Source organism: Leopardus geoffroyi, chromosome C3, assembly GCF_018350155.1.
Source record: "Leopardus geoffroyi isolate Oge1 chromosome C3, O.geoffroyi_Oge1_pat1.0, whole genome shotgun sequence".
NCBI classification, from domain to species: Eukaryota; Metazoa; Chordata; class Mammalia; order Carnivora; family Felidae; genus Leopardus; species Leopardus geoffroyi.
In genome coordinates, this window is record NC_059338.1 from 91,125,116 (window position 1) to 91,139,422 (window position 14,307).

Here is a 14,307-nt window from a genome sequence, read left to right on the forward strand (position 1 = left end):
CAGAATGGGAAAAGATATTTGCAAATGACGTATCGGACAAAGGGCTAGTATCCAAAATCTATTAAGAGCTCACCAAACTCCACACCCGAAAAACAAATAACCCAGTGAAGAAATGGGCAGAAAACATGAATAGACACTTCTCTAAAGAAGACATCCGGATGGCCAACAGGCACATGAAAAGATGCTCAACGTCGCTCCTCATCAGGGAAATACAAATCAAAACCACACTCAGATATCACCTCACGCCAGTCAGAGTCGCCAAAATGAACAAATCAGGAGACTATAGATGCTGGAGAGGATGTGGAGAGAGGGGAACCCTCTTGCACTGTTGGTGGGAATGCAAATTGGTGCAGCCACTCTGGAAAACAGTGTGGAGGTTCCTCAAAAACTTAAAAATAGACCTACCCTATGACCCAGCAATAGCACTGCTAGGAATTTACCCAAGGGATACAGGAGTACTGATGCATAGGGGCACTTGTACCCCAATGTTTATAGCAGCACTCTCAACAATAGCCAAATTCTGGAAAGAGCCTAAATGTCCATCAACTGATGAATGGATAAAGAAATTGTGGTTTATATACACAATGGAGTACTACAGGGCAATGAGAAAGAACGAAATATGGCCCTTTGTAGCAACATGGATGGAACTGGAGAATGTGATGCTAAGTGAAATAAGCCATACAGAGAAAGACAGATACCATATGGTTTCACTCTTATGTGGATCCTGAGAAACTTGACAGAAACCCATGGGGGAGGGGAAGGAAAAAAAAAAAAAAAAGAGGTTAGATTGGGAGAGAGCCAAAGCATGAGAGACTCTTAAAAACTGAGAACCAACTAAGGGTTGATGGGGGGTGGGAGGGAGGGGAGGGTGGGTGATGGGTATTGGGGAGGGCACCTTTTGGGATGAGCACTGGGTGTTGTATGGAAACCATTTTGACAATAAATTTCATATATTGAAAAAAAAAAGATAAGGTAGTTCAGATCCAATGGTATCTGTTTTTTCTACAAAGTAAGCTTCACTGGTATGAAGAGAGTAGACAGATGTAAAGGGGATGCTTGAAATTTGGGGAGAGAGGGTAAGAATTAAGAGTCTCTGAGAGTGAGGAAGTGTATTGATCAGAGAAGTATTATGGGGCAGGTAGGCAGAGTACAATTTGTTTTACTCTGTATAAAGTGCTTTCCACGGGGCCTAGCACCTAGGAAGCATTCAATAGGTATTTGTATTATGTATTCATTGCTTTATTTTTCAATGATGGTGAAGGCTCTGGATATTAAGTGTTCACTTCATGACAGACACTGATCTAAGCACTTCTTTAAAAAAACAAATTGCATTTAATCCTCACAATGCCCTTATATGGTAGGCGCTATTTTTATACCCATCTCATAGCTTAAGAGAGAGAGAACAGCAAGTAAGTGACAGTGCGAAGCTTTGAACCGAGTCAGCCCGATTCCAGATTCCCTGCCCTTCACCACCATTCTACGTGGCAATTCACAGAGGAATAGATAAGGCCAGGAAGTGAAGACACAGCTTGGTGGTGTGTATGAGGGCCACAAGGAAGGGCAAGGGATAATGAAGTCAATGACATGCACTCAAAGAATCTGGGGTTTTGAAAAAGGAAGGAGGAGGCTGAAGTGACAGCAGGGAGCAAGGCTTACGAGACACAGAAGCATTTCAAGCATTTCCGACCAAAAGAACAACATGAAAAAACAACTTTGAATTTGGGCAACCAGTGGGCTTGGCAGTTCCTTAGGGTTCTGTCCTTGTCATTGTATTTTTATCCCAGGGAGAGGAAGTTCTTGCGAAGTCCTTGCTGTCTATCCCAGCCTTGCTAAGAATCATACGAAGTTTAGGAGTGAGGTTATCTTAACCTGATAAGAGGATATCAAAGTAAATTTTATTTTTGGAGGGGATGGGGGTGGGATGGCTCTCAGACCAATACCCACATGAAAGTAGTTTTTAAAAAACAGAGGAAAAACTCTCAAATATAGAGACTCTTCTGCTATGCGAGATATTGTAAATAATGAAATTAGGTACATATCTTCAAATTCAATTTTCCATAATAGTTTTGAGAATAAATAAATAAATTGAACACTTTTCAAAACCAGCTGGTATAGATCGGGGGTCAGTCAGCAAAGTGCAGCCTATGGGCCAAATCCAGTCCACCACCTGTGTTTGTATGGCTTAAGAACTAAGAACGGCTAAGAACTAAGAATTACATGTTTAAATGACAGGGGAAATATCAAAAGACAAAGAATATTTAGTGATATACACATACTATACAAAATTCAAACTCTAAATGAAATAATTAAAATCTCATTACATGTCAGCATTAATAGATGAACATTTGCAAACTATTTTGAGGATGGGGACATCAAACCTAGTTAAATGAAATGTTATCTCCTCCAAAAGAATTCGATTCTTTTCATTCCATTGCAAAAAAAACGTGTATTCAATGATCATTATATTTTTAATTTCATCAGTGAAATATAGTGGAAATTTGTTTTCCCTCATGTTATATAAGTACCGACAAAATCTGCTCTATTTTATCTCTTAGCCTAAAAAGTTTAAAAGTATTGACTTTTGGTAATAAAGTGTAGACAAAGTTTACATTACTATAGGTATAGTATGTATAGGTATAATGTATAGGTATAAATAGGTATAAATATAGCCATTTGATCACATATCCCTTCAGCCAACAGACATTTATTGAGCACTGGAAACTATCTTGGTTGCTGAGGATACAAAGTTGGAAATATATGCCTTTTCCTGTCAAGAAAATCACAGCCTTATTATTTTATCATTGTGGAAATTCTGGTAGAATTTAAGCACAAAGGATTTCTACAAAATTCTCCTTCAAATGAATATGCCCTCCACTTTCTCCCACTCAATCTCCAGCTTTTATTGGTTATTGGATTTTATATTTCTATATAACTTTAAGTGATTCACTGTTTTTCAATCCAGGATAAAAAGTGGGAGTTAACAAATGTGACATCGCTCCCCTGTCTTTAAGCCCACTGGAATATCTTGTGACCTCTCCTTCCTATGCTTAACCCCCATTATGTCATTTAATTTGTTGGGGTGCTAGCATGCCACTTGAATAAAGTCATCCAAGGTATGTGTCTTGCCAAGTGGAACTGAGCATTGTCTATCATTGTTGCAACTGCATCGCTCACACATAGAAGTAAGACCCAAAGTCATTTCCATATTTTTCGGTAGCTAACTCTTATCCTTTTCTTTCTAAATTGCCTCTGACATCAATAGCCCTACAGGATTTCAGTGTGGGTTTAGGAGACTGAACAACCAATGAATATGGGGCATTCTTATAGCATGCAATCATAACTTGTGCTTAGCTTTCATAACAAAATCTTGTCCAAAACCATCTCAAAGAAGCCAAAACCAATCCAAAACCACTTCCTAGGTCCATATTGCATAACAAGTGGATATGTTCTTTCCCACCACATGATGAAAGGCCCTAGGTGCCTAGATGCCTAATCATGTGAATAGTGAAAGTAGTTGTCTATTAGGTTCAGGCTACAAAAATTGTAAGATTTCTGGGTCCATGCTATTTATTAAACATTATTCTATTCACATCCATTGCTATTCCTTCTCTGACTCCTTAGAAGAGTGTTGCTTTCTCTCTTCCCTCACATCCTAATAAAACTTTGTGGGATTTGGCAAGGGGAACTTAAGGCTTTCACTTAATTAATACCCATAGATCAAGAAACAGAGGAAAATGTGAATGAATATTTAAGAGCTGCACTGATAGAAACAATAGAAATTGGGACATGGAGCTTTTTAACATTAAACTATTTTTCTCATTTCCCAAGGAACTTACCTCCCTAAGCTCTGTCAATACTGTTGAGCTCATGTGTCTGGGAAATAGCAAGGATTTGGGAATGCTCACTTGGCTCAGTAATCACATCTTTCCGAAATGCCTTCTGTGGTAGCAGCAGAGATTCTCTGGATTCTGAGTCCATGGGAGGAAGCCTCCATTCCTTTCCTTGTGGATTTACCAATACACAGAACTGGGAGGTCTCCATGCTGACGCCCACTGCACTTTGTACAGAGGGGGAGGGTTTGGACAGTGCTGGAATGACAAAGGAGAAAAGAATGAATTAAAAGCTAAAGGGGACAGAAATTAGAGATTTTTTTTTTTAAGTAAGAGAAAAAGTAAGTGTGCATGGAGGGCAGGGTTGCATGTAAACACAACGACCAGGGGTCCAGATCATGCGAAGTTATTCTAAGTAGCTCCATAACCTGTTCCACCCCACCATCCAACCAAAAGAAGGTCATTTCTTCTTCATAATGACTTATTATGGTCTCTACAACTGCCAGTATTATCAAAATTCTTTAAAGGCATAATAAAAGAGATATGTATTTTAACTTAATGAAGCCAATCTGATGTCATTTTGGTAAGAAAATAACATACAAAATTATTAAATAGATTTCTGAGATCTATACCCACCACCATCAAAAGAAGAGTCTTCAAATAATCGCGCTTTGTGCATCCCACATCTCTGGGAAGATATCATTCTCTAGCCTTCATCAGAAACCGAAAAAATTCTTTATCTCCCCCAAACAAAGATATAAGCAATAACCAAAGTGTGCAATTTCTATCTCCTAAATATCTCTCAAATCTGCCCCTTCCTTTGTATCCATACTGCCACAACTTGCATCTAGATCAACCCATCTCTCATCTAGATTTCTGCTATAAACTAGGTGATCCTATTTGCTGATTCTCTTCAGAGACCTTTCTAATTTGTAGATCTGATCTTGTCACCTTCTTGCCTAACTTGCCTTTGGGTCTCCCACAGCCTTCAGGATAAAGTTCATTCTTATCTCCATCTTTACAGCACACTTGTTTAGTGGCCTTTGCAGAACAAATCCCAGCATGGCTTTAGTGACATGCTCTGCCATCGTGACATTTCTTCCAATGTTTTATGCTGTCTCATACCTTTGCATCTTTGTTGTAATACTGGATATTCTTGCCTATATGTCTCATGAAACTGTGTCCTCCATAAGCATAGGAAACATGTCTTCTTTACTGTTATAGCCATGACATTTGATATAGTGTCTGGCACATGGTAGAATGGGACAAAAGACTGGTAACCTTTAAATCAAGTTAACAATTCCAAAAGGAAGGATTATTTGCTGGCTGAGTACAGACATCACAGGGCTGAGGGTGTAGTTATCTTGACAGTCCTAAGAAAATGTAAAGGTCTCAAAACTGTGGGCCAAGGGGAGTAGGACAGGGTGAGTGATAGGCACCAGAGGGGGAAAAGTGCTTAAAAACAGCCTACTGCATAATTTTGCAGAAGGCTGGCCCTGATGTGAAGGGTGGCTCAAAGGGAACTTGCTGCCCGACACAGGCGTAAAGAATACCAATTATTTTCCTCTTAAGTAGGGCCAGACCAACTCCACAGAAAACCAGAGAGGATGGGCACAGCATTCCTGGAAGGAGCTGATGGTGCTGGTGCCATCAGCTGGGTTGCCTAAGGAGACACACTGCAGGAGCCACCCAGCTGAAGGCTGGTACACCACAGATGGGCATGCTTCTTGGAAAAGACCTGTGGCAATTAGGAATTCAAGCTGAGCCCCAACTTTTAAGATGAAGCCTTCTAATTTTCCTTTTCCCTCCCCTGAGCTTCTTCCAGGAAACCTGCCTTGTCCTCTGCTGTGGTTAGGAAAGATCAAATGTGCCTTTTACCGAAAGGCAAGCTTTTCTCTCCTCCTTGCTCCTTCATGTGAACCCGCATGCTCACATAGGGACGCTCCTGGGTATCTGACATGGAGCTACCTCCACTCTGTATCTATCTATGATCCTTCATGTAGAATGGGAAGTCACAATGTCACAGTGGAAGGCCAGATCAGACAGCCTAAGATGGTTAATGATGACAGAATAATGTGACCATGAAAACCACTTTGAACAGAATTTTTTTCTGAGATGCATTTTAAGTGCAGACAACTTTTAGATACTTTTGTGCCATGCCTTCATAATTTCACTCATGCTAACTAATTTTGTAGCCAAAAATGATACCAGGAGAATTAGGGAGAAGGAGAAGGAGAAGGACAAGGACAAGGACAGGAGAAGGACAAGGAGAAGAAGAAAAGGCAATGGCCTATCCTACTAATTAAATAACAATTGGATTTTGGAACAGGAGAAAGAAATTTGACCCAATCTTTTCACCCCATATTCCAAAAAAAATTTCCAAACTTGTCAAGGCTTGTCCTGCTTCCCATGGGCACACAGCATAACCTTCTAGCAGGTTTCTTCTATATACCTACTTCCTCTATTCTCTCCAGTACTTTAACTCTCACACCATAGAATCATTCCCCTTCCACTTCTGTCCCTCTCATCAGCTTGTGAACTCCTGGAAGATAGGAATTTATACCAGATTTCCCAACTTCTCACCATAAGGTCACTCTGTCACTGCAGGACTGTAAGCTCATCATGGGCAGGGATCATGGCTTATTTCAGTGCATAGAAGTCAATGAATGTGTAAGTACTGACTGCTTGTCTAATTTGGCCAAAACATTGGTTGGCCACATACTGCCATGTCCAAAGTTTGCATGCAAAAGCACTGTTGCTCTTTTCTGAAACATTCGTTTTTGTCACATTAAGGTAAATATCGCAGATGGAAGGATTTAACTACCTCAGCCCGTGAGAGGGCTATGAAGGTGCAGGTGTTGTTAGCACTTAACAGGATTTTGAACTTGAGGCATTATGCAGTGGTGATGATGATCTAGGTTATTTCTCACCCAAGACACTCATAGAAAAATATCCACAGAACTCAATCAGTGGCCCCTTTGAGGCTAGAAAAGCTAGGTAGGCCTGGAAATGGAAGGACCATGAGGTCATGATAGAACAGTCATGAAGGGAAATGTACTGTGTTTTATAAATCACAGGGTTCCTGACCCAAGGAAGAACTCAATTTCTTTGACGATTCCACAGTATTTTTAGCCATAGAGTTGGTTAGTTCCTTGTCTGAATAATATTCCTCCTTTGTTTACTTAACTCCTGATTCTTCCTTCCTTCCTTCCTGCTGTGAAATGGTATGTTTACTGTGTATTGCTAAATCACTACCATATTTACTTGTGTTTTTATTGCCACGGCACTCACAACCCTTTTTTTCCTCCAATCTGTAAGGAAAAAACATAACTTGAGAGAGAGAGAGAGAGAGAGAAAGAGAGAGAGAGGAGAAAGAAAGAAAGAAAAGAAAGAAAGAAAGAAAGAAAGAAAGAAAGAAAGAAAGAAAGAAAGAGAAAAGAAAAAAGAAAGAAGAGAGAGGAAGGCAGGCAGGCAGGCAGTAGGAAAGAAAAAGAGAGAAAGAGAAAAGCTTTGCTTTTACATGAGCAGAAATGTTTCATTTTATTTACTACTACATTCTGAGCACTTTCAAGTTATCAGGTATTATTAAGCACTTAACATATATTATCTCAGTTCACACTGATCACATTGATAGCCAGATACCTGTTATTACCCTCAGTTTTATTTACGGGGAAATAAGCACAGAGAAGCTTTCCCAACATCATCTGCTAATATATGTAAAGACAGAATTTGAACCCAGGTCAGTGGGACTCCAAACTTTAACTCATAGCTAATAAACTTCTATTATCTTCAAGACCGATGACCATGTTCATCAGTTTCAAAGACATCACTTGCCTGAGAGAACTGAGTATCACACAAGACCACAGAAGTCATAGGCTTCCTCATCTTACTGATGATATAACAAAGACTTAAAGAATTTAAATAACCCATGTAAGATGTCAAAGCTACTTTGTGCTATCTCAAATCAAAACTAGGTTTTCTTGTCTTCCTGTTGGTCTCTTACCCTCATAACAACACTGACTGCTTGTGCCTTTATATCTTTATCATGGTTTTTCTGTCGAGCACTATTTCTTTTTCCTCACTTAACAAGCTCTGTGTTTGGCAAAGGAGAATGAAACATCTCAGAGGGCTCTGTCCAAATGTATCATTTGAGGCTATTGTGCACACACTGGATCCATTAAACCTTTTGGACGCTTAAGACATCTTGGTTATGAAAGATGATTATGTAAATGAAGATGCTAATTCACACTTTCTCACTTTATAAATTACCCCTAGGAATTCACTTGGCCGGTGGATGAGACAAAATACAAGCCAGGCCAACGCTAGGCCAACTTCAAATAGGCGTATTTGTTTTGGATGACTTCCCGTGTCCCCTCCACCCTTCCCCCACCTCCTAGCATTCATCTTCCCTGCTCAGCTGTCACCTGCCCTTTGGCTGCCTGAGCACACACTGTACCAACTTCTCTCTTTCTTACCTCCATGACTCTCTCTTCCCCTCTCCCCTAGCTCTCCTTCCCTAAGCTGGATGATCTCCCTCAAGGTTTTCAGGGCCCCTATCCTTTTTTCCTATGCTCTTTCCTGTCCTTTTCCCTATATTCTGAGAGCATTTGTGACCTTCCAATACCTCCTTCAACCTACTCCCTACAGAAGAATTCCACCAGAATGGGGCATTGCCGTAACCTTGGGATCTTTCCTCTTTTTCATGACTACCACCTGGTCAACACTCAGCTGTCTGAATACCATTCCTTCATGTCCTGCTCTTTCAGGTGGTTAAGACAATTAACTACTAATGTCACTACTAACGTTAGTTAATAATTAATAATAATAATTTATTGGTAGTAATACTCTTGTTGATATTAATATTATTATTAATTTCCTTAAAAGAAACCAATACACCAATCTCTGCCAACGTGTGAACTTCCTGATATGTTACCTCACATAGTAATCAAATTCAAAAGTACATGTGAGAATCCCAAAGACCTTCTAGGAATAACTACATTTAAAGACAGGTAGCAATACTCATTCCTTTTTTTTAATTAAAAAAAATTAATTATTTTTAAGAAAAATTTTTGAGAGAGAGAGAGAGTGAGTACACATGTGCACATGCATGGCTGGGGGTGGGGGTGGGGAGGGATAGAGGGAGGAACAGAGGGAAAGGCAGAGGGAGAATCCCAAGCAGGTTCCATATCTAGCACAGAGCCAGATGTGAGGTTTGATCTCACAAACTGTGAGATCATGACCTGAGCCAAAATCAAGAGTTGAATGCTTAAGTGACTGAGCCACCCAGGCACCCCTAATTTTTATTTTAAGTAGGCTCCACACTCAATGTGGCCCTTGAACTCATGATCCTGAGAGTAAGAGTTGCACGCTCTACCAAATGAGCCAGCCAGGTGCCCCCAATTTTTTTTTTAAATTTTAAGTAATCTCTATACCCAACATGGGGCTTGAACTCATGATCTTGATATCAAGAGTCACATCCTCCTCCAAATGAGCCAGCCAGGTGCCCCTTTTTAATTATTTTATGTTATTCATTAAAAAAATTTTTTTCTTAACGTTTATTCATCATTTTTGAGAGACAGAGAGAGACAGAGCATGAGTGGGGAAGGAGCAGAGAGAGGAAGACACAGCATCTGAAACAGGCTCCAGGCTCTGAGCTGTCAGCACAAAGCCCGACGCGGGCCTCGAAATCATGAACTGTGAGATCATGACCTGCATCGAAGTCAGATGCTCAACTGACTGAGCCACCCAGGTGCCCCTTTATGTTATTTTTAAGTAAGCTCTATGTCCAATGTGGAGCTTGAACTCACAACCCCAAGATAAAGAATTACATGCTCTACTGACTGAGTCAGCCAGGTGCCCCCATACTGATATCTCAAATCGCACCATAGAGATAAATCACTGCCAGCATCCTTTAACTCCAAAGTTAAGATTATTTATCCAAATCTTACTAATTTCTGTTTCATTCCTCATCGTGTCTATTACACCTTGTTCCCAGATAAGTGGTTTATAATTTCATGAGATAGTAGTGAAAGCTTTATTTTTCCTTTCATTTACAGTGTTAATTTTTAATTGAAAAAGTAATGCAAGCCTGTTCTAATAATCAAGTCTAAAAATGCAGAGGGATAGAAGGAAACCATTAACAATTTCACTCTACCTCATTTCTACTCAATTCTGAAATAACCAATGTTAAGAGTTTGGTGAGAATCCCTCCATCCCTTTCTCTACGATTCAAAAAATCATATTCAAAATAAATATGTATTTTCACACAGAGATATAAATACAGAAGTAAAATGTTTTAATTATGTTCCAAATATGGGATAATGTTATGCATATGGATTTCTTCCTTGCTTTTATTCTTAGTAATATATCATGGACATCCCTTTGGTCTTTATATTATGGACTTTATAATTTAGTTAACTTTCCTCCTATTAATAAGATATTCAGATTGTTTCCAGTACTATTGCCACTACAAATAATAATACAGGAAATATCATCGATTATAGTTTTGCATTTTAGTGGCTATTTTTATCTGTAGGATATATTTCCCAAAATGAGATTGCCTAGGTCAAAGAATGCATACATTATTTTTCTGGAAGAGATTGGTTAGAGGAATTCACACTTTCATGAACAATGTCTGAGAGTGTCTGTTCCTTAACAGCTTTATAATAAAGTTTTTTTGATAAAAATATTATATGAGTTACAAGCATACAACAAGTCTATGTGGGCTGTGTCTAAAGTACTGAGATGTCTAAAATGAGGGGCTTAAGGTGGAAGGAAGAAGTCCATCTTTCAAGATGGATTTTCAAAAATAGTAGTAGGGGTGCCTGGCTGGCTCAGTAGGTAGAACATGCTACTCTTGATCACAAGGTTCTGAGTTCAAGCCCCATGTTGGGTGTGGAGCCTACTTAAAATTATACACATACATACATACATACATACATACATACATACATACATACATATATAAATAACACCAGATCACTGACAATCCTTTTTGGAGTGTGAATGTAGAAAGGGCCATTTTAGAAAGGACGAATGTAGCTTTCAGGAGGGCAGTGGAAAGAGGGAGGACATAGTGTCATTGCCAGGCAACCCTCAAGCCAATTGCTCTGATCTGATGTATGTAGATGAATAGTTTGGCCAGTCCCTCATTTTCCCCATTCATTGTCAAGCTGTTCAGTCAGTTGTTCCTTGCAGTGACTCAGAGTAGACATAAGAGGCAACAGAGTGTGTGTCTAATGACAGTGTCAATTCCATTGGTAGCCAACACAAGCAAACGATTGAGTGCTTGCAATGAACCAGGCACTCTTCTAAGCGCTAAGTTCAATTCGCTGGATATCACTATCCACTGCATCACAGACACTCCCAAACTTCCTACAATGTCTAGTATATTTAAGCCACATAAACGCCTCAATGGTATGGATTGTTGGGAGTCATGCTTGAGCCCATACTGTCTACATCCTAACTTCCTTTCCCCCATTCTCTTCTCAATCCCTTGCAGTTGGCCCCCTGCCCACATTGCTCCACAGAAACTGCTAAAGTGACCATCACTGGGTGCCTTCCATGTGGCCAAATCCAGCAAGCACCATTTTTTGTTTTCTCCTTTTTGATGTGGTCTCTGTATACCTTTATGAACACAACTCTCACCTCTTGGTACGCATAATAAGACTCTTTCCTGGCTTCCTCCTAACACCACTGTTTTAGCCCAAGCTCAGTCATGGACTTCTTTTTCTCCATCATTACCCTCAAAAGTTTGAAACTTGCGTCTTTTTCCCCTCTCTGGAAAATCCAATCCATATTCATAGAATCAGATACAACTTATTTGCTGCCAATACACAAAGCTAAATCCTTAGGCCTGAATCACTTCTGAGAAGCATATCCTTATATCCAACTACCTAACAGAAATACCAGATAAACTCATCCATGATTAAAATAAAACTCACTCTTTTTTTCTTTAAACAAGTTTGTTTTTCCTCCATATTCTCTGCATATCATGACTATCCAGCTAGTACTCACTTTAAAATTTAAGGATGTCATTCTCAACATCTCTTTCCCAATCAGCCTCCAAGAATGGTAGCAATCATTTATTGAGTTTTGATGTGGGGCTATGTTTTTTCATTTTTTGATCCATTTCATTGAAAAGGGCCCCACAAAATAAATAGTATAGTCCCAACTCCACAGATGACAAAACTGAGGCTCAGAGATATTAAGCAACTTGACCAACATCTTGCTGATAATACAAAGCAGTGATGGGATTTAAATAAAAGAAAGGATTGGAAAAAAGTTCACTTCTCACCCAAGTTCCATTTCTGATTGTAATTGTAAAGGTGTGATGTTTAATTTTATATGCCAACTTGACAGGGCCATGGGGTGCCCAGATATTTGGTTAAACCTTATTCTAGGTATGTCTGTGGGGTTATTTCTGGATGAGATTAACATTTGAATAGGTCAACTGAATAAAGCAGATGGCCCTCCCCAATGTGGTTGGGGCACCTCCAATCTATTGGGAGACCTGAATAGAACACAAGGTGGGGTAAGGGAAAATTTGCTCTCTCTGACTTTCAAGCTAGGACATAGGTCTTCTCCAGCATTCAAATTGGAACTTACACAATGAGTTCTCCTGGTTTTCAGGCCTCCAGATTCAGACTAGCATGACACTACCCATTCTCCTGAGTCTCCCACTTGTAGACAGTAGACCATAGGACTTCTCAGCCTTCATAATTGTATGAGCTACTTCTTTATAATAAATAGGATAATATATACCTACATACCATATACCTACATACCACTGTTTCTCTGGAGAAGCCCAACTAACACTACAGGTAACATATATAGAATTACTGTATTTGAAGCATTTGTATTGGATACCCCTGTCCAGACCCTCATTTGTATTGGATACCAAGTACGCTTCAGAAATTATCTCATTTAATCCATATAACAACCATTTGAGGTCAGTACTGTTATCCCATTTTACCAATAAACAAACCAAGATTCAGAGAATTTTAAAACCTTATTCAATATGAATGATCCAACTAGTATGCTACAAAGAAGTACTACCAGGATACTAGGACTCAGAACCAAACTTAACTTCTGTGATTTCCCTCTTCCCAAAGCAGTTTAATCTACTTCTCCACCATCACTGCTACTCCCCTTGTCCAGACCCTCTTTATTTCACCTTGTGTTATTTGTCTCTTCCCTTTCTATTCCCTTGAACTCACTACATTCCATACATGGCTCTGTTATTAGCACATACTACATTATTTCCTGACTGCTACTTGCCAGGGGCTTTTTAAGAGCAAATATTTCATCTCTATCTCCATCTGAACATCAACACATTTTAGATGAATGGACAGAGAGTTGCATATCCTTCCCCATCACCAGGATAGCTTATTCATGAGCAACTCTAAGGTTTCATCCCAGCTGCTCATGGACAAAGAGATGAGTCAATGAAAAATGAAGAAGCAAATCAATACAGTGAAACCATCATTGGCAGCTCAGTAATTCTACCATTCCTCATCTGATTTCCTCTACAAAGTCCTCACCTAGAAACTTCACAAGGGTATCAAATGGAACATCAGTTTGTTCGTTTGTGTTGATTTTCAACACAATAAAGAATCACAACTAATTATGATCAGGGAAAGTATATTTCTTTATCCTATAATCATACCCAAACCCACTTTAGCATTAAATCTAAAGGAGGTATTCCCTATCATTAGAACTTGAACCATGATATGTCATATAGTGTGTATACATAGGATAGTGTTATGTGGTTTTATAAGTGATTTTTTTTGTTTGCCACAGCTTTTTAAAGATGTCAGCTTCCTAAGAATTAACATGATGGTGGGAATGTAGCATTTTCAGGTTTCAGAAGGAATTGGCCAATGTCGACCCAAACACCCAAATTTGTAACCACAAAAATTGATTCCTTTGAAGAGGGCATTTTTTCCCCTTCCCACAGACATGTGAGCTGAGCAACCTTGCACATGGCAAATCTAGAGAACCAGTGGAAAGAGGAAAGAAACCATGGGCTTCTTCCCAACATGCCAAGAAAGACACAGTGGCCAGACTTTTAGAACACTGGACTTTGGTAAGACAATGGCCCATTTATAAACCTCAATTCATTCTTGGAGAACCAGTAGGTTCAATTCCTCTTGATATCTCAAACTCTTCTGGTTTCTAAAGATGGCCATTCAATGATACATTTAGTAACTATTTACTTTGTATGAAAAAAATTTTTTAGTCTATCCCAGACATAAAGATGCAATGCCTTATCCATGAACAAACCACTAAGGGTTTATTCCTGGCCAATCCTTTTCTCTTTCAATGAAAAAAAAATTCAATATAGAATCTGACTTGCTCTGAATTCAACTATTCTCTCTTAAAATAGATGAGACAGTTTATCCTTTAGTATCTACAACTTCTACTTATAATCTATCCTTTACCAAGTTGCTAAAAACATTTTAGATAGCATCTACCT

At 39.2% G+C, this 14,307-nt stretch overlaps 1 long non-coding RNA gene across 5 annotated transcripts in view; it reads right to left on the reverse strand.

Moving 5' to 3' along the window:
• Positions 1-14,307, reverse strand: part of LOC123585549 — a 253,585-nt gene that overhangs the window by 134,264 nt on the left and 105,014 nt on the right. For all 5 annotated transcript variants that reach the window (XR_006706277.1, XR_006706278.1, XR_006706274.1 and 2 more), the window contains exon 4: positions 3,837-4,088. This is a non-coding gene — a long non-coding RNA (uncharacterized LOC123585549). The remainder of the gene's footprint in view (positions 1-3,836; positions 4,089-14,307) is intronic.